This window comes from Peromyscus eremicus, chromosome 4 (assembly GCF_949786415.1).
Source record: "Peromyscus eremicus chromosome 4, PerEre_H2_v1, whole genome shotgun sequence".
Taxonomy (NCBI): domain Eukaryota; kingdom Metazoa; phylum Chordata; class Mammalia; order Rodentia; family Cricetidae; genus Peromyscus; species Peromyscus eremicus.
The window spans coordinates 66,739,071-66,763,436 of NC_081419.1; the positions used below are offsets into that span (position 1 = coordinate 66,739,071).

At 42.1% G+C, this 24,366-nt stretch overlaps 1 protein-coding gene across 8 annotated transcripts in view; it reads left to right on the forward strand.

Moving 5' to 3' along the window:
• Celf1 (CUGBP Elav-like family member 1) overlaps window positions 1-24,366 on the forward strand; it is a 78,828-nt gene that overhangs the window by 5,703 nt on the left and 48,759 nt on the right. For 5 of the 8 annotated variants that reach the window (XM_059260872.1, XM_059260873.1, XM_059260874.1 and 2 more), the window contains exon 1: window positions 17,550-17,671. The exons of the other annotated variants lie outside the window; for them this stretch is intronic. The gene's annotated coding sequence lies outside the window, so the exon portion shown is untranslated. Of the gene's footprint in view, window positions 1-17,549; window positions 17,672-24,366 lie in introns of those variants that run through there. 8 annotated transcript variants of the gene reach the window in all.

The following is a 24,366-nucleotide window of genomic DNA, read 5'->3' on the forward strand; positions in this document are numbered from 1 at the left end:
CTGGGATTAAAGGCGTATGCCACCACTGCCTGGCTGAAAAAGTGGTGTGCTTTACATGAGACACAGCTTGGGAGAAAAGTTGTGACAGCTTGGTGTGCTGGGCTTAAAATTTGTTATCACCATTGTGACCTTTATGTTTCTGGTGCTATTTTCCTATCTTTAAAATAAAGATATTGGGATTGGAGAGATAGCTCAGGCTAAGCACACTTGCTGCTTCTCAGAGGACCCAGTTTCAGTTCCCAATACCCATGTGGTAGCTCACAACTGTCTGTAACTCCAGTTCCAGGAGATGTGACACTCTTCTGGCCTTCATAGCTCGGCACACACATGGTTCATATACATAAATGAAGGCAACACACACCTAAAATAAAGATAATACTGTGGACTGGGAAGTCAAAATTAGCTTATGACTTGGGCAGTGTTGATAAGGTGGTTTCCTCTGTCACAGTACTATACTGTTTTTCGAGAATTTTATACAATATATGTCTTAGAGTTACTTTTGCTTTGATAATACTACCAAAAGCAATTTGGAGAGGAAAGGGCTTATTTGTCTTACACTTCTACATGAAAGAAGTCAGGACAGGAATTCAACAGGCTAGGACCCTGGAGGCAGGAGCTTTAAAAGAAATGATTTATTCCTGTGTATGTGTCTCTGTGTCTTGTCTAAGAGGGCATTGGATCCACTGAAATTGGAGTTTACAGGCAGTTGTGAACTGCCTGACATGGGTGCTGGAATGTGAACTAGCCTCCTCTAGAAGAGCACATGCTGTTAACCACTGGGCTGTATCTCCAGTCCTTCTCCCTTTCATTCCAGACAATCTAATTCATGTAGCCTAAAGTCCAACTTTTTATGTAGCCAATGATGACTTTGAATTCTTGATCCTCATGTCTCCACCCTCCAAATGCCGACGTGCATATGCCAACCATTTCCTGGCTTTTTAAAATTTTACCATTTTGTGTGTGTTTACACGTGTTTGCATTAGTGCCAGGTCTTGAGTAGGGAGGTCAGAGGACAACTGGTTTCTGTGTTGGCGTTGTTTTTTTCCTTCCATCTTTATGTGGATTTGGGAGTTAAACTCAGCTCTCTAGACTAGTGTGGTTCTTTTGCCCCTTTTAAAACTCGAGTTGGGTGCAGTGGCGCATGCTTTTGATTCCATCACTCGGGAGGCAGAGGCAGGCAGATCTCTGTGAGTTTGAGGCCACCCTGGGTTACATAGTGAGTTCTAGGACAGCCAGGGTTACATAGTGAGACCCTGTCTCAAAAACAACACACACACACACACACAAAAAACAAAACAAAACAAAAAAACCCAAAATACACACACACACACAGACACACACACAAATCCCAACAACAACTATATTTATTTTAGGAAGTTGGGCAGGTGGATCTCAATGAATTCCATAGCAGGAGTCTGGCTCAAAAACACCACCACCAGCTGCCCCCTCTTCCCCATAAAGACAACAAGATTTAGAAGGATGGATGCTAAATTTTTTTTCTCTAGGCAAATGGCTAGATAGGCGGTGTTTTTTTCCTCCTCGTTGAAACAGGATTTCCCTATGTAGCCTGGTCTGGTTCAGGCTGGCCTTGAACTCTCAAGCCTTGTGCCTCAGCCTTCCTGTGAAGGCTGTTATAGCTGTACTTCTATGCTTGAGAGTTTCTAACTTGTATGCAGAGAGCTTGAATTTTATAGAAACTTTCATTCCTTTCAAAAGGTGAGAAGACCTAGTTAAAGGACTTGATGTGAGTTATTTCATTATGTGATTCAAAGCATATTAGCTTTAAATTTAAATGTGACATTAGTTCTGTGTGATATCAAATCAAGGACCTTTGTACCTACCTTTCAAGAAAAGGACTAAATTTCTGAACAGCTTTTTGGTGTATCATTTTGATTTTCCATTCCTACACTTACAACACATGGTAACAAGTGTTGAAGAGGGGTCTAGTTTGTGGTTTCATTGAAATTAAAGGGATTACAGTTGATTAGAATGTGTGTGCTTTTGGTATGTATTTAAAGTCTGTTCACTAATTTGTGTCAGCCAAGGTCATCTCTAACAAAATGGAGGTGACTAATTGGACTTTTCTTCCCCAGTTTTGTTTTTGAGAGAGAGGGTGTTTCTATGTAGTTCTGGCTGACCTACAACCAGGCTGTCTCAGACTCACGAGACCCACCTGCCTCTGCCTCTGCCTCTGGAGTGCTGGGATTACAGTTGTGCACTGCCACTCCAAGCCCAGCTCCAGAGCTGTTCACTTTCTGATGTTGTTTCAGTTGTGTAAGGTCAGCTGTTGCATTTCCATACCATTGCAGATCTTCAGAAAGAATCTCCAGGTTAGGAACTGTTGTCAGTTTCTCTTCCTTCTCTTCTTTCTCTTCCTTTTTTTGTTCCCTGTGAGGTGGAAGCAAATTCTATCAGAGAATGGAGAATGAATGTTATTTGGTGATAATGTAGGGTAATTAATAGTCTGCTCTGAGTGGACAGTTTTTTTTATTTTTGACCCAACTTTATATTTGAATATAAATGCTAAATTTTTGCTAATTTATTTTGCACAGATAATTTACTGTAGGCTCTTCCAGTTTCTTTGTGCTTGTATCTTTGTGTGTGGGATACACTCTTCTCCACTAATCTCCTTCCCCCACACTGGAGTCACACAGCTCAGTGTTTGTTTCCTGGGTAAATTCTGTCAGTTTTGCTGCTGCTGCTGCTGCTGCTGCTGCTGCCTTCTATGCTATGACTATGGAGAAACCTTGTGCTGTTTACTAGCCGTTTGCATTATTCTGACTGCCATCTGAGCAAGAGATTTGTAGAGACCAGGGGCTAGAAGAATAACAGGATAGTGATGACAGCTTGAATTTATTATAACCATTTAACGTTTATTAGCTAACTGATTTCTTCCTGACTAATCAATACTGGTTATGGACGTAGAGTCATTTTAAGTTTTATGAGAGGCTTTCTTCAAGAATATTTCACTGGGAGCTATTTATGTAGTAAAAGATCATTTATTTGTTAGGTCCTGTCTTAGGGTTTTTATTGCTGTGAAGAGACACCATGACCAGGACATTTATAAAGGAAAACATTTAATGGGGTGACTTACAGTTTCAGAGGTTTAGTCCATTATCATCATGGCGGGGCATGGTGGCCTGCAGGCAGACATGGTGCTGGAGAAGGAGCTGAGAGTCCTACATCTTGATCTGCAGGCAGCAGGAAGAGAACTGAGTGTCACACAGAGAGTAGCCTGAGCGAAGGAAACCTCATAGCCCACCCCTACAGTGACACACTTCCTCCCACAGCACCACACCTCCTAATAGTGCCACTCCCTGTGAGCTTATGGGGGCCAGTTACATTCAAACTACCACAGGTCCCTATTTTAAGTGATAATGAAGAAATCAGCGCCTTGCCCCTATGGTAGGCAAGCTTATACCATGAGTTAATATCCCAAGCCCCCCCTTTACTTGTTTTGGAACAGGGTCTCAAGTTTCCCAAGCTGGCCTTGTACTCTTGATCCTCTTTCCTCAGTCCTCTGGAGTAGCTAGGGTTTCAAGCCTGTGCCACCAACCCCTGCCAGGTCCCTATTTCTTAGGCAGTAAGAGAAACAAGCTTTACATTTTGTGTGTAGGAATGTTCTTCAGCCTCTTCCTGCTTGTAGTTCAATTTCTATTTGCCTTAAAATTTCTTTAAAAAAAATTGTTTTTTATGCCAGGCATGGTGGCGTAGACCTTTATCCCGGTATTTGAAACTGAGGCAGGTGACTCTGAGTTTAAGGTCAGCGTAGTCTGCATAGCAAGTTCCAGGCCAGCCACAGTTACATGGTGAGAAAAACCAAACTAGTAACCATAGCAGTTTATTGCGTGTGTGTGTGTGTGGGGGTGGTGGTGGTGGTGCATGAGACATGGTATGCTTGTGCATGTCCGAGGACATTTTGTGGGAGTGGGCTCTTTCCTTCCAGGCTTGGCAGTAGGTGCCTTTACCTACTGAGCCATCTCACTGGCCTTTGTTGTCTTTTTTCTTGTTCATGTCTGTAACAACTTACAGGATATCAGTTCGTATTTTATTAATGACATCTTTTTTTCATTTAAGTGAAATTTTGAGGTTTTTGAGGAACAGAAATCACCCTATGCTTGCTTATTGTATTTCTTATATCTTTTTGTTGTTGTTGTTTTGTTTTGTTTTGTTTTGTTTTGTTTTCGAGACAGGGTTTCTCTGTGTAGCTTTGCGCCTTTCCTGGAACTCACTTGGTAGTCCAGGCTGGCCTCGAACTCACAGAGATCCGCCTGGCTCTGCCTCCCGAGTGCTGGGATTAAAGGCGTGCGCCATCACCGCCCGGCCAGTGTATAGTATTTATACATTTACATTATCTTTTTTTTTTTTTAAAGATTTATTTATTATGTATACAGTGTTCTCCCTGCATATGTCCCTGCAAGCCAGAAGAGGGCACCAGATCTTATTATAGATGGTTGTAAGCTGGCATGTGGGTGCTGGGAATTGAACTCAGGACCTCTGGAAGGGCAGCCAGTGCTCTTAAGCTCTGAGCCATCCCTCCAGCCCACATTATCTTCTTTTAGTACAGGCTTTCATGCATTGAGGCAATCCTTGAAGTTAGGGTCCTCTTGCCTCCCCTACTTCTCCAGCACTGGGATTATAAGTGTGAGTTACCACATGTGGTCTCCCTTCAAGGTTTTAATGAATCTTTTTATAACTAGTTTTTTTAAGTATACAAGACTGATAAAGTAATACTGTTTTTTTACAGGAAAAGTAGATGAGCCATTATTTTGCAAGATTTTGTGAGGCATATGGATTTGGTTTTCATTTTTTGTTAAGTGACACATTTAAAAATTTTTTTTTTGTTTTTGAGACAGAGGTTCTCTGTGTAGCTTTGGAGCCTGTCCTGGAATTCCCTCTGTAGACCAGGCTGGCCTCGAACTCACAGAGATCCACCTGTCTCTGTCTCCCAAGTGCTAGGATTAAAGGTGTGTGTCACCACTGCCCGCCTCACATTTAAAATTTTTATGCCCTTTCTGCGCCACCCCCTCCTTGGTGGCTTTTTGAGACAGAGTTTCTCAGTGTAGGGGCTGTCCTAGAACTCACTTAGTAGACCGGGCTGGCCTTGGTCTCACAGAGATCCACCTGCCTCTGCCTCCCGAGTGCTGGGATTAAAGGTGTGTGCCACCTTTGCCTGGCTTTTTGTTTTGTTTTGTTTTTTAAGTAGAAAGACTATACCAGATAAATGTGAAATTTGTTTCGTTTTGTTTTTTGAGACAGGGTTTCTCTGTGTAGCTTTGGAGCCTATCCTGGAACTCACTCTGTAGATCCGCCTGGCTCTGCCTCCTGATTGCTGGGATCAAAGGTGTGTGCCACCATGCCCAGTTCATGAGAGTTTTTGTTTTGTTTTGTTTTGTTTTTGTTGTGGTGTTGTTTTGTTTTTTCCCCCCTTAGAGCTTAGGACCGAACCCAGGGCTTTGCGCTTGCTAGGCAAGCACTCTACCACTGAGCTAAATCCCCAACCCCTCATGAGAATTTTATTGTTGTTTGTTTTGTTTTTCAAGACAGGATCTCACTATGTTGCTCTGACTGTCCTGGCTGGCCTTACTGTTCGGGCTGGCCTTGAAATAGAGATCGGCGGCCCACGCCACTACACCCCAGCTTTGAAAATTCCTTTTAATTTAATTTAATTTTATTTATTTATTTTTTTTTTAAAGATTTATTTACTTATTATGTACACAGTATTCTGCCTACATGTGTCCTTGTAGGCCAGAAGAGGGCACCAGATCTCATTACAGGTGGTTGTGAGCCACCATGTGGTTGCTGGGAATTAAACTCAGGACCTCTGGAAGAGCAGTCAGTGCTCTTAACCTCTGAGCCATCTCTCCAGCCCTCCTTTTAATTTTAATGAGCAGGAATTAGAAATAAATGGTTTTGTATGCAATGAGTAAGGTATAGATTTGTAATGTAGAAAAAGCTATGAGACATTTGTTATTGGACCAAAGTGTGTTTGTAAGTATGCATATAATGTTGAGAACCACTTTATTTTTTCTGAATAAGCTAGATCTATATAGAGCAGATTTATAAATGGTCTATTTGCTTTTTTCCCTAATGCTTGGGTGTAGTGTGTGTACAGTATTGAACTGAATGCTGTGCACAAAGGAAACTCTGCAGTCCCTAATGTTTACTAATATCAGGGCCTTGCATAGAATAAATATTTGCTGAGTACTCCATTATTTGGTAGAATGGCACTTTTATGTTTGAAACAGTTTAGTGTTAAGGACTAGGAAGAGGAAGAAAACATTGACATTCTGTAACTTTAAGTCATTGTCTTCTGAAGACAAGAGTTAAAGTTGTCTTCTAAAGACAAGAGTTAAAGCCTCAAGTAATTATGACAGTATTGTGAGCAACTTTTGGTGGGATGGTTCTTGAAAGGCCTGATAGACGGCGCTGGTGGCATGGAAAGGTCGTGGTCACAACAGAACCCAGTGTTAGTTTTCAGAGCTTTATTAGAAGGGAAAGGTGGGGAAAGGAGAGAGGAGAGCCAGGCCCGGGGAGAGAGAGAGAGATTGTGGGGTCGGGGGAGAGGGGAGCGGAGAGGGTGGGGTCTGCATCTGGCTTTTTAAGGCGCAGATAGTGCGACCACTCATACGTAGTTGGCGCACACTGATGATGTAAGATGCAAGACCTTTTGCTTAATTCCTGGACTGCGCGTGTGCGGTCACGCAGCTGGAGTAAGGGCAGAATTCTAACAGTTCTGAGACAGGGTTTCTCTGAGTAGGCAACTTTTTGTTAAAAGGTAGGTATTGCGCCGGGCAGTGGTGGCATATGCCCTTAATCCCAGCACTTGGAAGGCAGAGAGGCAGGAGAATCTCTGAGTTCAAGGCCAGCCTGGGCTACAGAGTGAGTTCCAGGAAAGGCTCCAAAGCTACACAGAGAATCCTGTCTTTAAAGGAAAAAAAAAAAAAGTACGTACTGCATTGGCTAGAATTTGTGGCATAAAAGCTGTGTGAAGCTCTATAATCTTGAAACATCATATTGTATACCAATCTTTCTTTTTCTTAGATTTACCTATTTAATGCGCACTGGTGTTTTCTTTATATATTCTGTGTGAGGGTGTTGGATCCCCTGGAACTGGAGTTACAAGACAGTTGTGAGCTGCCATGTGGGTGATGGGAATTGAACCTGGGTCCTCTAGAAGAGCAGTCGGTATTCTTAACCACTGAGTCGTCTCTCTCCAGCCCGGTTGTATACCAACCTTAATAAGGTCAGGACAGTCATGATTTTGGCTTTTGTGTAGTGCAAAAGAAAAAGAAAATTGACATACAACTGGCAGTCTATGTTCTTTTGCTTTTCTGGGCCAAGATAGGATTTTCCAAGGAAAGTGCAAATCATTAATAAAAATGAAAAAGGACCTCTCATGTCCTGCAGACTGAATCTCCTTTTTGTTTCTGGATTGTGTGCTATTAAACTAATGTAGCAAAACTATCCTCTAATCTTGTCTTCCTGTTTCCTTACAAGTTTATGAGAGATCATGAGAAGACACTTTCCTAGATTGTTTTTTTTTATTGTATGCTGTTTCTTTTTAATAGCTCTTGGACACATCTTCAAGGGCAATTAAAAAGAAACAGCTTACAGACCTTTACTAAACTCATTTGGGTTATAGATGATGGAGTTAGGAAACTAAAAACAACCTGTGATCTAGCTACAGCAGAGCTTAGGTGAGTAAATGAACACAAACTAGATTCTGAACTGCCTTTCTTGATGCCTAATTCCTACCTTTTAGCTGACATTATAACTCCTGTGAACCATTTTTTTCCCTTTAGCTTGTGAATATGAGATAGTTTTTTTTTTGGCAAGGGGCGGGGGTGGGGTGGGGTGGGTGGGTGGGGGCTCAGGACAGGCTTTCTCTGTGTAGCCCTGGCCGTCCTGGAATTCACTCTGTAGACCAGGCTGGCCATAAACTCAGAGATCTGTCAACCTCTGCCTCCTGAGTCCTGGAGTTAAAGGTGTGCTCTTCCACCTCCCAGCTTAAAATTTTTGTGTATGTGAGTGTTTTGTTTACATGTATGTCTTTGTACCATGTGCATCCTGGTGTCTTCAGAGGTTAGAAGAAGGCATTGAATCCCCTAGAACTGGACTCACAGACTGTTGTTAGTTGATATATGGGTGCTGGGAATCAAACCCGGGACCTCTGGAAGAGCAGCCAGTACTTTTAAGTGCTGAGCCATTTCTCCAGCCTCTGATCTGTTTTCTTAAGATATCTTTTGGCCCTGTGGTGGTGGCAGTGGCACATGCCTTTAATCTCATTGCTCAGGAGGCAGAGGCAGGCAGATCTTTGAGTTTGAGGCCAGCCAGGTCTACAGATTGAGTTCCAGGACAGCCAGAGAAACCCTGTTTTGAAAAACCAAAAAAAAAAAAAAAAAAAAAAAAAAGATATCTTCTAACAGTCTGGGTATAATGGCACTTGTCTATAATTTCAGCTGTTCAGGAGGCTGAGGCAGGAGGATCACAAGTTCAAGGATAGGGAACAAATTAAGAAGATTATTTAAAAATAAAAATTTTACAAGGGGGCTGGAGCTATGGCTCAGTGGGCAGGGACCCAAGTTCAGTTGCTAGCATTCACAGGGTGGTCTGTACCGTTGTAACTCCAGTTCTAGGGGAATCATGTGTTGCCTTCTGACATCAGGCATGCATGTTGTGCACATACATGCATGTAAGCAAGACACACAATAAATAAATGTAAATATTAAAATGAGTGTATAGGCATGGGCTGAGATGTAACTGATAAAATGTGTGTCTAGCATACACAGATCTCTAGGTTTAATTCCTAGTACTACAAAAACTAAAACAACAATCCAAAGGAGTGAGTCTTCTGAGACCTGAATGGCAGCACATATTAGCTGGGAGTGGCATTTTAATCTTGCTGAATTTTATCACCTCTATCTATACAATAGCAATTTGGAAGGCAGTCTTGGAATTTGGACATAAACCTCTATGTTCCACAATAGTCAGTTTTGTTATAGATCTATTAATTTTATTTGGTTTTTTTTGTTTGTTTTGTTTTTTGTTTTGTTTTTCGAGACAGGGTTTCTCTGTGTAGCTTTGCGCCTTTCCTGGAACTCACTCTGTAGCCCAGGCTGGCCTCGAACTCACAGAGATCCACCTGCCTCTGCCTGCCGAGTGCTGGGATTAAAGGCGTGCGCCACCACCGCCCGGCTGATCTATTAATTTTATATCTATAATGTATTTAAAATTTTATTGTTGTGTGTATGAGTGTTCTGCCTGTATGTATGTTCTGCCTCTGTGTGTCTGTACATCATGAATGCAGTGTTCTGTGGATGTCAGAAGAGGGCATTAGATCCCTGGGAACTAGAGTTACAAAGGATTGTGAGCCTCCTTGTTGGTGCTGGCAACCAAACCCAGGTCCTTTGCAAGAGCCTCAAGTGCTCTTAACCACTGAGCCGCCACCTCTCCAGTCCCTTACCCCACCCTCCTTTTTTGAGACAGGGTCTCATGTAGCATAAATCTCAAATACTGAGATTACATGTACCACCAATATCTGTCAGGTTGAAAATGTTTCTAACAATCATATAAGGAAGCTGAAGTTTCTTGAAGTTGCAAGAATTTTAAACTCTTAATTATAATACCGATACTTATATAATATAGACAGTGTGCTTGTGTAGAAAAAAATGGAAACATAAATTGTTGAAATGTCGATTTAGTTTCTTTTTTTCTTTTTTGGAGGTGGGCTTTAGGGAATTGGGTTATAGGTCAGCCTCAAGCCGGAAGTAATTCTTTTTTTTTTTTTTTTTTTTTTTTTGGAAGTAATTCTTAATCAGCCTTTTTAGTGCTAGAATTACATTACAGCTGTGTGATATCACACCACACCTAGTTTGTTTTTATGAACAGAGGAGGATTGAATCTTGAATGTATTGAGTCTTTCAAGAAAGAGCTAATGATAATTTTAAGTATTTATTCAGAATTGTATGCTATGTGGTAATACTTCTTAAAAGCAGTGCGCTGAAGAAAAGTTAGATCAGCATTCTGAATTACAAGATCGAGAATATCAAAAAATGTTTTTACAAAAGAAAAAAGCCTGCTGGATCCACCCCCAGGAATCCTAGTGAGTCTCCATGGTAACAACCTCCTTGCTTACAACTTGTCACCGCATAGCTGTCGCTAAGGTTCAAAGAAAAGCCAATATCAGGATCTGTGTGGCATTAAATACTGATAAAAATACTGTTGCACATTTGCAATGTACCAGAAATAGAAAAAAAGTTTAAGGTTTTAATTTATTTCTTCTGTTAACTAGAAGCTTTAAACAGCTGCCTAATTATGGTAAGGTGCATCAGTGGGAAGTGGGTGGGTGGCAGAGGAGGGTTAGAAATCTTTTCTTTTCTCTCTTTTTTTTTTCAGTTTGCAACTGAGGAAATAAGATGAGGAAAATGAAATGCCATATTTAAGTTCACATAGAGGCAGAGGCAGGATTTCATCCTAGGCCTTTTTAACTTTCCCTTCTAGTCTGTGCTTTCTATTCATTCATTATCTCTAGTTTTCATAATGAAATCTCAGTTTGGGAGGTTAGAAGACCTGAGAGATATGCATGGAACCTTTTTGCATAGTGAAGGAAACCATTTTACAGGGTCCTGGGTAGAAAGCTGCCACCTCTCCCTTTAGTTTGAGGTTGTCTAGTTGGCAAAAGCTCCATCAATGTAGGTTCTCTCATTTTAAAACATTACATTTTATTGCTTAGTGTGTGTGTGTGTGTGTGTGTGTGTGTGTGTGTGTGTGTGTGTGTACATGCTCTGACACAGGCGTGTACATGCTGGTTGTCAGTATTGAAGGTCACAGGATAACTTGGGGAGAGTTAATTTTTTCCTTCAATAATGTGGGTTCCATTTTAGGTTGTCAAGCTTAATGACTAATGCCTTTACCACTGAGCCATCTTGCTGAGCTTACTGCTAGAGTTCTAAGGGAAATCAGTTTATGTGGATTTCTCATCTTAAAGTTAGATGCTTTTTTTCCCCCTCTCTATAGATCAGAATAATTCTCAATTTTATTTTTTATTTATTTTTTACAGTTAGGGCAGTTTATCTCTTTAAGTCATGCTTGTCAGTCTTGAGAAGACAGGTAATTCTGTAGAGGAGTTATGTCATGCCTAAACCCTAGAACTTTGTAAAGATAATGCCATATTTGGAATAAACTAGTCCTTTAAGAAGTGGGAAGGAATATGTGAGAATAAATGCTATATTGAGCTTATTGTACTTTCTGATAGACTTAATAAGATGAGATGACTGAACTGAAAAGCCCTACTCCCTAAAAAAGGCCTTCAGGGTTTTGTTTTTTCTTGAGCCAGTTTCAGTCTGTCTTCAGACTTACTGTGTAGTAGAGGTGGGCCTTCATTTATTTCCCTGCTTTCCTGTCCTCCTGAATGTCACCTCCACCCCTACCTCAGCCCTCTCACCGTGTAGACTGGCCTGGAACTCACCAAGAGCTACCTGCGTTTGCTTCCTGAGTGCTGGGACTAAAGGTGGATCGGAAATACACTTAAAGCAGAATCAGAAACCAAACAGGCAAATTGTTTTCTGGTTTTATGATGTGTTTGGATGCTTTCATCTTTGTTTCAAGTGTGAGTACATATAGACTGGGTATGGTGGTACATAGCTGAAATTCTGGTACATGGGAGGCTAAGGCAGGGGGATAAGGAATTGGAGGCCAGCTCCAGCTACATAGGATGTTTGAGGCCAGACTGACATACACGAACCCCGCCCCCCTCCAAGGAATAAAAAATTAAAATTAAAGTAGGTACATTTATTTAAGAAATGAAGTTTGGCCAGGTGGTGGTGGCACACGCCTTTAATCCCAGCACTCAGGAGGCAGAGGCAGGCAGATCTCTGAGTACAAGACCATCCTGGGCTACAGAGCGAGATCCAGGACAGCCAGGGCAACACAGAGAAAAACCCTGTCTCGAAAAACAAGCAAACAAAAATTCAGGGTTATTTATAATCTTTTAACTTAAGCAAACACAAACATGTATTTACCTTTGTCTTTACAGAAAACCAAAGTGAAAATGCTGTTGGCAGTTTTTTGCTCTCTTCAGTGGAATGGAGACTGTTGTAATAAAAATGTAGTGAGGCTAGGGATGCATATCAATAGAGAGTTTATCTAGCATACAGAAGGAGGTCTTGGGTTAGACTGCTGTAAAAAAAGAAAAGAAAGAAAATGTGATACTTATTATTTGAGAGTCTTGATTATGTAGTCCAGGTTAGCCTCCAATTTAGAATGTGTCAACAAATCCAGCTCTGAAGTTTTATGGCTCTTTTTGATCCAGGGTTTCATTTTCTAACTTTGGCTCACCTGGTATAGTCACTATGTAGCTCAGGTAAACCTCAGACTTTTGAGAGCTGAGTGTTTCTGCCTTCTCAGTCCTGGCCTCCCCCCCCCCCCCATTTTTCTTTATTAAGAAATTTTCTGCCGTGCGGTGGTGGCACATGCCTTTAATCCCAGCACTCGGGAGGCAGAGGTGGGGCGGATCTCTGTGATTCGAGGCCAACTACACAGAGAAACCCTGTCTCAAAAAACCAAAAAAAAAAATTCCATACCCACCCACAGATCCCATCTCCTCCCTCCTCCCACCCCCAACCCTCTCTCCCAAGCCACCCCCGCATCCCCACATCCCCCAAATCAAGGTCTCTCATGGGGAGTTAGCAGAGCTCGGCACACTGAGCCTAGGCAGGTCCAAGCCCCTTCCCACTGCACCAAAGCTGCACAAGGTGTCACACCACAGGCACTGGATTCCCAGAAGTCTGCCCATGAACCAGGGACGGATCTCAATCCCCCTGCCTAGGTAAGATGGGAGCTCTTGTAGCCCAAGATAGCTTTAAACTTGTTATGTAGCCAGGGCTGACCTTGAACTCAAGATCCCCATGGTTTCCTCTCAGAAGTGCCGTCATTCTTGGCTTTTTTGAAATTTTGAGATCTTGGCAATTGAAGACCACAGCACTTGTATTCAGGGTATAATCGGATACTTTAGTTGTCAGAGGCAGTTGTGAATCTTTTTGTTTTTTTTTGAAACAGGGTTTTTCTATGAAGCAGTCTTGGCTGTCCTGGAACTCACTCTGTAGACCAGGCTAGCCTTGAACTCACAGAGATCCGCCTGTCTCAGCCGCCCGAGGGCGCCACCACCACCAGGCTTCCTCAGGCTTTATGGCAAGTTTTTGTTTTTGTTTTTCTTAAACCTGCCAAGCCATCTCACCAGCCCTGGTTTTTTGTCTTGCTTTTTGAAACAGAGACTTGCTGTGTATTCCAGGCCTGCCTAGAATACTTACTCGTGGCTTAGGCTGGCCTCTAACTTGCTATCTTCCTGTGTCTGCCATCTGAACGGACGATGTGATGATAGACGGTTACAGGCATGTGTTACGATGTCTACCTCTTGTTGAGTTCTTTTGGGTAGGTAGGTGGACCGAGTGTCGTGGCTTTATTTGGTTTTTTAGTGATAGAGGATGTTGTTTGTCATTTCTTGACCTTATCTTTGTAGTCTAAGTTGTTCTTCAGTGTTAATAGGAAGTACTGGGGATTGAACTCGGGACCTCATATATTTTAGGCAAGCATTCTACTGACCTATATAGCCCAGCTGTTCTTCATTCTTCTTTCTTCTTCATCTTCTTCATTCTTCTCCTTCCTCCTCTTCCTTTTCTAAGACTTATTTTTTTATTTTATGTATGAATGTTTGTTTTTCTTGTATGTAAGTCTGCGTGCCACATGTGTATAGCGCCTGTGGAGGCCAGAAGAGGACATTGGACTTCCTGGAACTGGAGTTAACTGAAGTTACATATGTTTGTTAGTCAGTACTGGGAATTGAACCCTGATCCCCTGGAAGAGCATCCAGTGCTCTTTGCTGCAAGCTATCTCTCCAGCCCTGCCCTGTTCTTAAAGCTTGATCCTCCCTAATCCCACACATCTGCTCTTAACTCTTGAGCTCTGGAACTGGCTGCTTCACCCCGTCCCTTTCTTTTTTCCTGTACTAGGGATTGAACTCTGTATTCTGTCACCGGGCCAAGCTGATACATGTTTGAATTCTAAACAGCCATATGCTGTGAGCTAGAAAAAAAGAGAAAGAAAACACTATTCTCTAGACTACCATGGGGTCAGCCATATTTGCCATATTGTCTGGTCTTTGTCAGAGCCCTCTTTCGATTGAACCCACATTAAAGCACATCCTAAATGGTATCTTGATACTAGCAGTCTTGACTTAAAACCTCCATTTCCAGGTTGATTCACAGTGGGGGAGAGAACCATATTTGGAGTTCATTTTTCTGATAGTATGAATTTTCTTGTCTTTCATCTCTCTGCTTCTTTTTATATTCTTTGTACCTCTTACTTGAGCTTGTACCTTCTGCATAGTTGACTATTATATCATCTTTGGGACTACAAAATCAAAGTTAGAAGATTTTAAAGTTCTCAGAATAATGTCGCCCACATTGCACATATGTCGTATTTTGAATTTACTAGCTAAGCCTCCAGTTATGTGCTTTATATACAGTATGTTCAGCACGCTGCTTTGGTTGCTATGAGAACCCAAAAATGTTAAGGCTTAAATTGCTAAGTACTTCTTTCTCTTTTTTCTCTTACTGTTTTAGACAGAGGCTAGTTTTGTTGTTTTGCCATTTTTTGTTTGTTTTGTTTTGTTTTGTTTTGCAGGTCCTCATTATGTGGTTCCAGCTGGCCTAGAACTCACTATATAGATCAGACTGGCCTCTTACTTGTGCAAGGTGATCTCTATCCACCAGTCTTTGCCTTCAGAATGTTAAGATTAAAGGCATGTGCCACCATTCCCAGCTTTGGTTTGGTTTTGACAGGGTCTCTATTATATAGCCCTAGCTGTTCTGGAGCTTGCTGTGTCATCCAAGCTGGCCTCAAACTCAGGTTTATCTGCCTCTGCTTCTAGAGTGCTGGGATTAAAGGCTTGTGCCACCATGCCTGGCCTTGTTTTTGTTTTTAAATATAGTTTTTTTTCTGGAGACAGTCTCAAGAGCCCAGGTTGGCCCTAAATTCGGTATCTAACCGAGGCTGGCTGTGAACTCCTGATCTTCCCGCCTCAGCTTCCCGAGTGCTAAGATTTCAGGTATGTATGCTCAGCTAATAGTTTTCATCAGTTGAGCACTCTGTATTCATAGATTGCTTTCTTTGCTCATAAGATAATAACTTCTTTCTTTGTTTTTAGTAGCTTCTTCCATTTCAGTCTTAGTTTTCCTCCCTCACTGTATTGTCTTATGTTACTTACTTTGTCTTTGAGACAGAATCTTACTCTGTAGCCTGTGTTAGCCTTTAACTCTGAGCAGTCCTTTTTGCCTTCTGAGAGGTAGAATTACAGGCACGGGTCACCTTTGCCAGTTTACGTCTTTGCTTCAAGGTAAGAGTAGAAGTAGAAAACTGAGCAAGACATAGTGGGAGGTAGAGGCAGGAAAATCAGGAGTTCAGGGCCAGCCTTAACTGCATAGCAAGTTGGAGACCAGCCTCAGCTATATGACACCCTATCTTAAAAGAGGGGGGCAAAAATGAGAAGCTTTGTTTGTTTATTTAAATGAGTTTGATAAAGGATTATCCAGAGGTTTATTGTTTAGCATGCCCAAGCCCCTTAGGATGAATTATCTTTCCCAGTAAGTCATGGCCTAAAATTCTTGCAAACTTAAAAAAAAAAAAAAAAGTCACTATAAAGTTAATTATTCTTTTTTGGGTTTTCCAGACAGGATTTCTCTTTATATCTTTGAAGACTGTCCTGGAACTTGCTCTGTAGATGAGGCTGGCCTCAAACTCAGAGATCCACCTGCCTTTGCCTCCTGAGTGCTGGGACTAAAGGCTTGTGCCACTACCCCCCAGCTAAATTGATCATTTTAAACCAAATCTAAAACCAAATCAGGTTCAATTTAAATGGAATACGTGAGTAGTTTCTTGGCCAGAGTAACTTTCTTGATTGATTGATTATGGAGATAAGACATTTTTTCCCCTCTTTTCTTTTCCTTCCTTCCTTCCTTCCTTCCTTCCTTCCTTCCTTCCTCTCTCTCTTCCTTCCCCCCTCCCTCTCTGTCTCTCCCCCACTCCCTCCCTCTCTTTTTCCTTTCCCTCCCTCCCTCCCTCCCTCCCTCCCTCCCTCCCTTTCGAGATTGGGTTTCTGTACGTGGTCCCTGGTTGTTGTGGTGCTCACTGTGTTGACTAGGCTGGCCTCAAAACTCATAGAGTTACCTGCCCCTGCCTCCCAAGTGCTGGTTTAAAGATTTATTTGTAATTGTGGGGGTGGGGGCACTATGTGGATGTGGATGTGCAGGAGTCTAGAAGAGTGCATTAGATTCCCTATAGCTAAAGATAAAGGCAGCTCTGAACCTTGGATGTAGATGATAGAAACAAAATTCATGTCCTCTGCAGAAGCAGTATATGCTCTTAACCTCTGAGCTATCTCTCCAGGGCCTACCTCCACCACCCCTTTTCTTTTTAGATTAAGACAAGGTCTTAGTGTATAGCTCTAGCTGACCTGGAGCTAGCTATGTAGACTAGGCTGGCCTGAAACTCAATGAGATCCGCTTGCTTCTGGTTCCCTAGTGTGCTACAGCTGGCTTGTTTTTGTTCTTTTTCTGGTAGAGTCTCATTGACTAGTCAAGGCTGGCCTCAAGCTGTAGCCACCTTGCCTTTACCTACCATCTGCTGAGATTATAGGTGTGCCCATCTTGTTCAAGCTCTATAGTTTTAAATGAAACTGAAACCTAGTTTTAAATTTCTCACTGCATCCCCCTTCGTGTGTGTGTGTGTGTGTGTGTGTGTGTGTGTGTGAGAGAGAGAGAGAGAGAGAGAGAGAGAGAGAGAGAGAGAGAGAGAGCGCGAGCCAGCGCTGCTGAGTGCTAGGATTACCAATCTGTGGTGGCAATCACCTTTAGTCCCAGCACTTGGGAAGCAGAAATGGGGAATCTCTTGAGTTCTGAGTTCCAGGACTGCCAGGAATACACAGAGAAACCCTGTCTCAAAAACCTCACATTTTCCCACATTGAAGGTGAAAAGCTTGTAGGTAGATCCCATGGAATAAACTCTAAGCCTGCTTTTGCTTCTCTCTCTCTCTCTCTCTCTCTCTCTCTCTCTCTCTCTCTCTCTCTCTCTCTCTCTCTCTCTCAAGTGTTTCTCTGTGTAGCCCTGACTGTCCTGGAACTCACTCTGTAGATAGACCAGACAGGCTGGCCTCGAACTCACAGAGATCCACCTGCCTCTGCCTCCCAAGTGCTGGGATTAAAGGTGTGTGCCACCACCGCCCAGCTCTGTCTCTGTTGTTTTGTTTTTTTGTTTTTTTTTTTTTTATCTGAAGTATGTGAACAGAATTGAGTGTGAGAGATAATTGCCCTTTCACTAATGGCCCCCTTTCAGCAACCATGTATGGGTAAAGCTGCTCAGTTCCCTGCTCCTCCCTCTCAGAGTGCAGAGCAGAGGCTGCTCTCCGGAAGCTGCTGCTCCACTTAGCAGCTTTCTATATTTGTACAGCAACAGCAGGAGCAGCCCACTAGCTAGGCGGTGCACTTATCCTGGGCACCCACATTGCCTCAGACCTGCTCAGGATTCAGCCAGGGCTTGAAGTTTGTGTTCTTAACGTTCGTCCATCTGTCTGTCTGTGTACATTTTTGTGGAGGACTAAGGTTTTCAAGTAAAAGAGGTGACTTGTTTGTCTTTTTTTTTTGGTTTGATTTGTTTAGGTGTGTCAGTTACAAATTGTAGAAAATGAGAAATTTGGGACTGGGTGGAGGAAAGATTTCTTGAGGAGCAGATGCCAGGCTGGTTAATTTAGTGTCAGGAAGTCTCTGAACTACCTTAGAAACATGGCTCACTGAAGAAGTGCTTTGTTGTTTGTTTTTAACAGATCACAAAGATCAGTTCTTCAAGGTGGGACTGAACATAATTTCTGACATAAATTTTGAGTATAAAAAGCTGAGAAACCAACTCTCTAAAGATTTTGTGTTCATCTCTTTGGGAATGGATACAGTAGGATTGTTACTTGGCCTTTTGCTGAGAAGAGCTGTGGAGAATGCCTGGTTATTTTTGTTTTTGTAGCTACCTATGTTGCGTGGATTCACAGTGCTTTGCAAAGTTTTGCCTAACAGGCCTTGTAATGCCTGTGATATCATACCTATTTAGGGAGTACAGGGGACGTGATCGATAGCTTTCAGGTAATTTTCCAAGTAGTAATGTTGATACTATTTTAAAAGATTTTGTTGGCTTGTTCTGAGATTATTTTAATTAATTAATTAATTTAATTGGAGTGAATTAGGTAACTTCAGTCTTAATCAACCTCATCTAGAGTGAAGTTCTTTGTTTTGCTGGTTCCTTTGACTTCTTCCCTCCCCTCATCCCTGTGAGTCCCAGTCTGTAGAGCTGGGAATAGGACTTGTCAGCTGAGGGGGGCGAGACAGTTGCTGGACATGTTTATAGCTATGGCTCATTTGGAGATGAGAAGACTTTAAATGCTGGAAAAACAACTTTACTCAGGTGACTTCTGTCTGCAGCTGGGTTGATTTAGGTGCTGTTCAGTGATATGTATTCTGTCTTTTCAGACTAAGTCTGGTGGGGACTCTCTCATGGGTTTTGTATACTTCATGACACCCTAAAATATTGACTATAACAATATGTTGGTTTAATCTTCCCCTTGGTAAGTTTGAGTGGCCATTGAATTTTTCTGTTCTACTGTTTTCTCATTGATACCATGAACTATTATGTAGGGGCTTATGTTAAAGATTAAAATCAGTGATAGCTCTTGTGTTGTTGTTTGAGACAGGGTCTCATGTAGCCCTGGCTGTCCTGGAACTTGCTATGTAGACCAGGCTGGCCTCCAACTCACTTCTCTTGGTTTTTACAGCTCAGCTTCAGCAACTCATACCACGGTAGCACATTTATGTTACAGTTTTCTCTTTGTTTTTGGTCTTTTAAAAAATAATTTTATAATTTTCCTGCCCCCCATTATTATTATTATTATTATTATTATTATTATTATTATTATTTTGGTTTTTCGAAACAAGGTTTCTCTGTAAACCTGGCTATTCTGGAACTTACTCTGTAGACCAGGCTGGACTTGAACTTAGAGATCTTCCTGCCTCTGCCTCCCAAGTGCTGGGATTAAACACATGTGCCACCATGCTCAGTTCCTGGCCTTATTTATGTGTATCCACTTTGAAAACTTCCACAAACTTACTTTGATATGATGAAGGGGAAAAATAAATTTCAAGGAAGAAGAGAAATTGGGTTGGTGAGGTGGCTCAGTGATTAAGAGAACCAGCTGCTTTCCCAGAGGTTCAATTTTCAGCACCCACATGGCAGCTCACAACCACCTGTAACTCCAATTCTAGAGGATCTAATGCCCTTTTCTGACTCACATGAGCACTGGGCAAACACATCGTGCACATATTTACTTGGAGACAAAACACTCATGAAATAAATAAATTTTATATTATTCACCCATTTTTTGGGGGGGGTGGGTGGTTCAAGGCAGTTTCTTTGTGGAGTCCTGGCTGTCCTGGAACTCTGTAGACCAGGGTGGACTCAAACTGAGATCTGTGTCTGCTGGGGTTAAAGCACATGCCACCACCCCCAGCTAAAAAAAAAATTTTTTTAAGCAATGCACTTATTTGAATAATGAATATTGAATAATGAGAAACGCTGTATACCTGTTGGATGCTAACAGGCCCAGTTGGGGGCTGATCTATTAGCCAAGCATTGCCTTCTTACCTGTTTTCCCCTCCCTCCTTCCACTGAATCTCAGGTCTCCCATTTCTTAACACATGAACCTGACCTTTCATTTTTAATTTTATATGTTTGGATGTCTTGCCTGCGTGTATGCCTGTACCATTGCATGTATACAATGCCTAGAGAGTCCAAAAGAAGGTATTTAACCCTGTGGAACTAGAATTACATAGATAGTTATGAGCCACCATGTGGGTGCAGGGAATTGAACCCAGTTCCAAGAGTTTTCAAGTCGAGTCTTTAGGGTCTTTTAAATATAGGATCATAGCCTTTTACAAATAAAAGTACTTTTACTTCTTATATGTATCCTTTTTCTTTCTAATCAGGTAATAATTTTGAAGAGATAAAACCATCTTGCTCAAGATTAAAGCTTTCTGAGACTTAACCTTCCACAGACACCAAATTTATCATCTAGAATAACAGTAGCAAATGTCTATTTGAGTATTTTCTGTGTTCTACATGTTGTACTTTCAAATCTTTTTTTTTTATTTGTTTGTTTTTGTTTTTTCGAGACAGGGTTTCTGTTTGTAGCTTAGGAGCCTGTCCTAGATCTCACTCTGTAGGCCAGACTGGCCTCAAACTCACAGAGATCCACCTGCCTCTGTCTCCCGAGTGCTGGGATTAAAGTCATGTGCAACCACCACCCGGCTGTACATTCATATCTTAACATCCTGTACAGTAGATACTGTTTATAGCCATTTTTTTTCTTTCTTTGCTTTTTTGTTGTTATTGTTGCTGCTGTTGTTGGCTTGCTTGTTTCGAGACAGGGTCTCTCTGTGTAGCCTTGACTGTCTTGGAACTCGCTCTGTAGACCAGCTTGGTTTGGAACTCACAGAGATCCACCTGCCTCTGCCTCCTGAGTGCTAGGGTTAAAGGTGTGCACCACAACCCCCGGCTGTAACCATTTTTCACATGAGAAAATACATAAAGATGGTTAGCAAGCTGGGCCATAGTGGCGCATGCCTTTAATTCCAGCACTTGGGAGGCAAAGATGGAGGACCTCTGAGTTCAAGGCCAGCCTGGTCTACAGAGTGAGTTCCAGTATAGTCAGGGCTACACAGTGAAACGCTATCTCAAAAAACAAAAACAACAACAACAAAAAGATGTATAACAATTTTACTACTGGGGATGTGGGGATGTAGCCCAGTTGGTAGGATGCTTCGATAACATTCAGAAAACCCTGAGGTTGCTTAGCACCCTGTAAGCTTACAATGATATCATATGCCAGCACTTCTAGCACTCAGGAGGTAGGGATAGAAGAGTAAGAAGTACATGGTCATTGTACGATATAGAGAGAGTTAAAGGCCAGCTGGGATATGTGAGTATGTTTCAAAAAGAAGGCTGGCGGGTAAAGACCGCTTGCCACAAAAGCCTGGTGAGTAAGTTTAATCCCTCCTGGAGCCCATGTAAAGGTAGAAAGAGAGAACCAACTCCAAAGTTGTCATCTACTTCCGCACACATGCATGGCATGTAGCTTCTCCTTTCAGTAATAAACTTTTTGGTTTTTCGAGACAAGGTTTCTCTGTGTAGCTTTGGAGGCTGTCTTAGATTGCTCTGTAGACCAGGCTGGCCTTGAACTCACAGAGATCCACCTGGCTTTCCCAAGTGCTGGGATTAAAGGCGTGCGCCACCACCGCTTGGCATAATAAACATTTTTAAAAAGAAAAATCAATCAGTGTTCACAAAGTCACCTGGTTAGCACCAAAACTGAAAAATAAAGAGCCTTGTTATGACACTATAGAGTTGATGTAGGATACACCCGAGGTTTGTAGTAAGTATAGTGTTTTTTTGTTTTTTTGGTTTTTTGTACTGGAGATTGAATTTAGAGTCACATGCATCCTAGACAAGCACTTTGCCATTGAGCTACACTCTACTACACACACCTACACCTTTATTCATTTATTTTTTAATTTTTCATTGAGACATCATAGCTTCATTAATTCACTAATCACAGATGGCCTTCAACACTTGATCTTGCCTCTAATTCTGTCTCTCTCGTGATGGGGTTATAAGTGTGTACCACCATGTTGAGTTTATGGGGTATGAGGGATTGGACGCAGGACTTCCTGCATGCTGGTTAAGCACTCCGCTAACTGAGCTGTATTCCCCCCTGCACTGTATACATCTCTTGGAGATGCCTTCATGAAAGGTCATGGAATGAAAGGACTAGCAATTTTTGCCTCATCTAAAACTATGAATTTTGTCAGGATAACAAGGAGATCTGTTCACAAGGAGTGACACTAAGAGAATTTGTGGTTTGACTATGAAATTGCCATGAAGGATAACAAAAATAGAATTATATCCAGGACATGATAAACAGTTACCACAAAGAATGAATTTAGACAGGTGAATAAGAATCAGTCATTTTAAGCCAGAAGGTAGTGGTGCAGGCCTTTAATCCCAGCACTCAGGAGGCAGAGGCAGAGGCAGGCAGATCTCTGTAAATTCTGTAAATTCAAGGCCAGCCTGGTCTACAGAGTGAATTCCAGGACAGGCACCAAAACTACACAGAGAAACCTCGTCTCAGGAGACAAACAACAAAAAAACCTAATTTCACCAGTTTTACCACTTGAGAGGCTGAGGAAGGAAGATCCTGAGTTAGGAGGCCAGCCAAGAGTAAGTATCAAGTTCAGGCCAGTCTGGACAGTGTAGCATGACCTAGTCTTAGATAAACACACAACAGAATCCATTTTTGTGGGGATTTTTAAAAATTTATTATATGCATTGATGTTTTGCCTGCCGTGTGTGTCTCTGTAGGGTGTCAGGTCCCCTGAACTAGAGTTATAGACAGATGTGAGCTGTTATGTTAGTGCTGGAAATTGAACCTGGGTCCCCTGGAAGAGCAGCCAGTGCTCTCAACTGTTGTGCCATCTCGCCAGCCCAATATTCACATCCCCTTGGTTTTTCGAGACAGGGTTTCTTGGTGTAGCCCTGGTAGTCCTGGAACTCTCTGTAGACCAGGTTGGCCATAAACTCACAGAGATCCCCTACTTTTGTTAGGATTAAAGGCGTGAGCTACTATTGCCCTGCAAAAGTTTTTTGTATTCCAAAGTAATGATTGCCTTCCCCTTGAATGTGTGTCGTGTGTGTGTGTGTGTGTGTGTGTGTGTGTGTGTGTGTGTTTCTAATGCAAGTCATAGTTTATTAACAATGTTCATGAAGGCAGAGAATGGACCCTTTTCTTTACGTGCACTTTCCTTAGTTATAAAAAAGTGGATTCCCACCCCCCACCCCGTCTGTCTCTGTGAATATATGCCACATGTATGTGTGCCTGTGGAGGCCAGAAGAGGGCATCAGAGTCTCTAGACCTAAGTTACAGGCCATTATGAACCATCTAAGATTTGAGTGCTGGAACCAAACTCAAATCCTTTAGAAATGCAGCAAGGACTCTTAAACTTGGCCATCTTTCCAGCCCTGGGTTCTTTTTTTCATTGACAGAGCTCCTGTTTTCTAAAGAACTTATTTTTGTGAAAATGAAATCAAATCACTGACAACTTTAATTTTGTGAAACAGTCAAGATATTTTAAGTTGTGATTTGAAGGAGGTGTTGTAAATCCTGTGAGTATTTAAATGTGAGAAGTTCTTTTAGGAACACAATTGGAAAGTGATGAAAACATAATTGAACTCACTTTTCAAAAAATAATGTAGAGAGAGATACTTGGATTGTGTTCTTAGATGGTTTGTCCTTAGATTAGAAATGCTTCACTTGCCAGAGCTACAGAGCGATCCAGGACAGCCTCCAAAGCTACACAGAGAAACCCTGTCTCGAAAAACAAACAAAAAACCCCCAACCAACTAACTAACCAACCAACCAACCAAAGTGCCCCACTCACTGGATAATGAAAGCAGAGTTACCATTTTTTCCCCTTTTTGTTGCTGTTGTTTCAGACAGGGTCTTTCTTTATAGCCTAGCATGTCTTGGAACTCACTATACTAGCCTACCTAGACTGATTGTTTTTTGAGGGGGTGGGTTTTTTTTTTTTTCGAGACAGGGTTTCTCTGTGCAGTTTTGGTGCCTGTCCTGGATCTCACTCTGTAGACTAGGCTGGCCTCGAACTCACAGAGATCCGCCTAGCTCTGCCTCCCAAGTGCTGCCCGGCCCCCAGACTGGTTGTTAAACTCATAATCTTCCTACCTCAGCCTATTGGAAGCTGAGGGTTACAGGTATGAACCACAAGTGGTGGAGGTAAGGCAGGGAAAGGGGGTTCGTTTGTATTTTATTGAGATGTGCCAAAACAGAAAGACAATGAAGTTTCCTGCTTCTCAGCAAAACAGGGCAACCACCCCTAGATAAGACCATATGGGAGCATCCTGCTTGAGTGCCCATGTTTGGGAGGGAGGTGGGGGTAGATAGTACAGGCAGGTAGGTTTCTTGGCTACTTGCTTGGTCAAAGCTTTGGAGGTGGTAGAAGTTCGGTGCTAGGTGCTGTGCAAGAGCTGGTGTGTGTTGTCTGCTTTGTGTATGCCTGTCTAAAAAGTGAATGAGGACAGTGAGAAGACAGTGTTATGTTGGCTAGATTTAGGGTACGGGAAGGAAGAAGCTGGGACTTGCATGACAAAGCCTACAATTGGGTCTAAACCTCCTTCTGAGATTGGGAAGACAAAGGCAAGGTGTAG